A 4,416-nucleotide genomic window follows, 5' to 3' on the forward strand; every position below is an offset into this window, starting at 1 on the left:
CACCCCCTCCCTCCAGTGAAGGTAAACAACAGTGAATCACAGCGCGTCCTCCGCGCGGTGATGATGATTGTCCTTCCTCGCATATCCCGGGACCCGCGAAGGGAACTCGTTATCAATTCCCACCTGAACCTTTCCGATGACGTCAAGAGGCACTGCAAGAGTGCATCAGCCTCCTCCTTCCTTGTTGGGATGCTACTGAAATCACACGTCAGGTTTATTGCTTTAAATATCGCCTGGTAACACTGCTCTTTCTTTTTAAGACTTGCATGCCAACGGCGTCCCGATGTCTAGCAAAGAGTTGGAGATCACGTGGGCTCGTCGTTATGAATTCTCTAAGTGTGACTGGATTCAATTTGCGGAGGAGTAGCCCTTGCGTGTTTGGGGTGTTGAAACTAGGGTTTGATCTTCTAATTTGCATGTAGTTCAAATATGTATATATATAATATATATAAATATATATATAAAAAATATATATGCATATATATATATATATAATATACATATATACTGTATCATATACATAATTTGTTTGTATGAGTAGGGAAATTCGAAACATCTGTGTACATATAACCAACAAACCTCAGTATGTGCCTTTAACGGCAATGGGAAGTGTCCCATGAAATAATTCTGCAATGTCATTTATTTAAACCACAAGTTAAGGGGAGCCATTTCCCATTGTTCTGTTTGAGTTGCTAGCGAGCGTGAATTGATAAATTGATATACATATGTGTGTGTATGTGTCTCCTGGATCAATAAACATATACAAATATATATATATATATATATATATATATATATATATATATATATATATATATATATATATACACGAGGATATTTTGAATGGGGAGGAAAGGCAAGGAGCAGAGATGAATGATGCAGAGTGTTAGAATGATGATGCGAGAGTGTTAGGGGTTAGTGAATGGCTTTGAATGCTTGTGAAAGAGACTGTCGAGGATTTAAGAGGCTGAAGAAAGGAAAGACGTGAGAAGCTGATGAGATTACACAAGTGAGATGCGTCTGCTTGGTGGTGGTGATCATATGAACAATTGGCTGACCAAGGTCTGTAAGGTATGTCTGAATGAAGGAAAGGTTCTGGAGAAATGGGAGAGAGGAATATCTGTTCCATAATTTTTTGTCTACAAGCAAAGCGGATGGTGTAGAGACAACTGACTGGGATTAAATGAAAAACTAAGATGGGGCAATGAATGCTAATGGATATGATGGAAACACAGAGTATTTGATACGTAACAAAATCCTATCCTTAAAAGATAAGGTTAACTGAGCATGGAATCACTTTCTGATTTGCATGAAGACCCAGAGAAGATGCCACTTCTTGCTCCTTTAAGGACTCAGCTACCGTTAAAAATTCTTGCAACTGTTTTCTCACAGAGCTAAAAAAAAATAGATTTTCTAATTAGCATCACACACTCAAGAGTTTTGAGGGTAAAACACCAACCATCCCAGAATATGAAAACTTTATTTCCTATTCCGTTGTACCTTCCGTTTGGCCTCGTCTAAAACCGATTCCTACTGCCTACCTCATCTTATCTATATATTTTGTCGTACTGCAACACCAACTCTCTTGAATCGGTACCGTAACTTTCCTAGTTTTTCCCTTATTTAACAAATACTTGAGCACAGCCGTAAGCCTAACTCATTGTTGTGATTGGCGCTATTAAAAAAATAAAAAATAAAAAAAATGAAAACTATCTTTTGTTGAATTATCTTTCTGTTTTTCGGTTTATTTTAGTTTTTTATTTTTATTTTTTTCAACAAATGACATCCCATTCTACACAGGCTTACTGAGCTAGTTGTGACATTATCTGACTCGTTCCTTATGAAATGTCTTATGTTAAATAATAATAATAATAATAATAATAATAATAATAATAATAATAATAATAATAATATAGTTATGTTATAAATACACACTTTTTACAACAGGCTGTGAGTATTTAAAAACTGCTAATCTAATACCCAAACTTCACAGCGAGTGTCGTAATTCCCGCGGAACTCCAATAAGTTCAAAGGTCTTTGAAGTGGGACGTTTTCTGTAATGACGAGACGCATTACAAAGGGGGTACTAAAGTAGAGTTTGTTTGACGCAGCATTCGTGTGATTTTTAGTTACTTTTGAATTCATTTGATTATATAATTCAGCTGTCTTCTAAGCAGCTTGTTGAATTTCGATATAATTCAACTTCCTTCTAAACAGGCTATTGATTTCTATATAATTCATCACTTACGGGCTGAAAGAATAGATGAACAAGTATTTAAAAACGGAAAAACAATTCAAGTTTCACTCATGTGACACAACGCCAGATATATCTAGAATCAATAAATGAGAAACAATATAAGAACCTAATACCAGAAAAATAAAGTAATTAACGCCACGATTATCAACACTTCAAATTAAATAACAACATATAAGAAAAGTAATACATTTGCTTTAATCCTAATTGTAACGTCTCACAACACCGTCAGGATGGCCGAGCGGTCCAAGGCGCTGCGTTCAGGTCGCAGTCCGGTCTTCCGGGCGTGGGTTCGAATCCCACTCCTGACAAGATGTTTTACATTCGTTCACGATCACCTAGGATTAGTTAATCAGGAATGAAACCGGGTTAAGACATGGGTGTACGACAATTTACAAAGAAACGAACGTAGGATACTTAATAACGCCAACAATTGCGATCTATTGTATATGTTTTCAGTTTTACGTTCATTCACGATCACTTGGATGGGTTAAATAAAATTGCGCCAGAGAACGATTGAATTTAGGTGAATCTACACAAAGACGATCCTGTACAACAAACAAATTTTCCAAAAGATACCTTAGTAATAGCTTAGAAAAGTTTCCATTCAAAGATTTATTAAATGTTTCCCAGTTTTACGTTCATTCACGTTCACCGGCTCGCACCTGTGAACGGACTACGCCTACGCAGAGACGATCCTGGAAAACCGAAGATTTACAGAACGATACCTGATATCGCAGAAAGTTTCGAATTCCAACATCGCATTAAAGTTTGGAATTAAGGCAAAATTTTTAAATACTTTCATTTTTTACATTCACTGTAACAAGTTAAATAAGGTTGCACCTGTGAATGAGCTGTGCTTGAGATAATTTACGCAACGACGGTCCAGTAAAACGAAAACATTTTTACAGAACGATACCTACTATCGTAGAAATGTTTCGATTTATGAATTTTTTTCCAATATTTTCCGGTTTGACATTCATTCACGCTCACTGGGATGGACTAATTACGGTTGCACATTTTGAACGATCTGCGTTTAGTTAATTTACGCAGACGATCCTCGAAAATAAACAAATTTTACAGAACGATACTTAATATCGCAGAAATGAGAAGTTTCGACTTAGGGCAAATTTTTCACGCGTTTTAAGGATTTAGTTCATTCATGATCAGTACGATGAGTTGAATAAGGCATGCACCTGGGAACGATCTGTGCTTAGGTTAATTTGAACAGACGACCCAGAACCGAATTGAATATGGAATTTAGGTCAAAGGCCAAGCACTGGGACCTATGAGGTCATTTAGCGCTGAAACGGAAATTGACATTAAAAGGTCTGAAAGGTGTAACAGGAGGAAAACCTCAAAGCAGTTCCACTACGAATCAATTGTTAGAAGAGGGTGGAAAGTCACATGGAAGAAGGAGAATATGAAAGGAGGTACAGTAAAAGGAACGAAAGGGGTTGGAGCTAAAAGCCGAAGGCACGCGCAAAGAACCTTAAGTAATGCCTACAGTGCAACGCATGAGGTGTACTGACGGCACTATCCCCCCTACGGGAAGACGATCGAGAAGAACCAACAATATTTACAAAGCATACTTAAGTCGCAATACCTCTCCTTTCGTCTTCAAAGTAAACTGTGCATATGTTTTCAGTCAGATCTTGCACATAATTTTAAATTATTAGGGGAGATCTTTAACACAAAATACAGATTTTTTAAAAACATATATTGAAAATGTTGTATAGAGACGAAAATTTCTTAGATATTTTTGCCAAGGGACTACCTAAATTCTGATAGACAGATAACTAGAAAGCAACTCGGCTTTCACTCCTTTCCATCTATTCCTTCGGCTCTTTCTCCTTCTAGATTTCAACGCTCATCACCAATCAATGTCTCGTAAGATTGAGAATAACAAACTTAACAATAACATTGACTTGGTTGCTATTATCTAAGGTTTAGAGTTCTCCAAATTACGAAAAAATCATTTTTTTTATACTATTAAAAGAACTGTCTGATAAGGTGCGTTCCGTCATCCCCTGGTACGAACCATGAGAGAGAGAGAGAGAGAGAGAGAGAGAGAGAGAGAGAGAGAGAGAGAGAGAGAGAGAGAGAGAGATTAAATCTTGTGGGTGACGTGAACAATTTCAAAGCAACATGAGAGAGAGAAA

At 36.9% G+C, this 4,416-nt stretch overlaps 1 non-coding gene across 1 annotated transcript; it reads left to right on the forward strand.

Moving 5' to 3' along the window:
* The first annotated feature begins 2,481 nt into the window (after positions 1-2,481).
* Positions 2,482-2,565, forward strand: TRNAL-CAG (transfer RNA leucine (anticodon CAG)). The gene has a single exon. It is a non-coding gene; the product is annotated as a tRNA-Leu (tRNA).
* Positions 2,566-4,416: the final 1,851 nt, after the last annotated feature.

Source organism: Macrobrachium rosenbergii, chromosome 27, assembly GCF_040412425.1.
Source record: "Macrobrachium rosenbergii isolate ZJJX-2024 chromosome 27, ASM4041242v1, whole genome shotgun sequence".
Lineage (NCBI taxonomy): Eukaryota > Metazoa > Arthropoda > Malacostraca > Decapoda > Palaemonidae > Macrobrachium > Macrobrachium rosenbergii.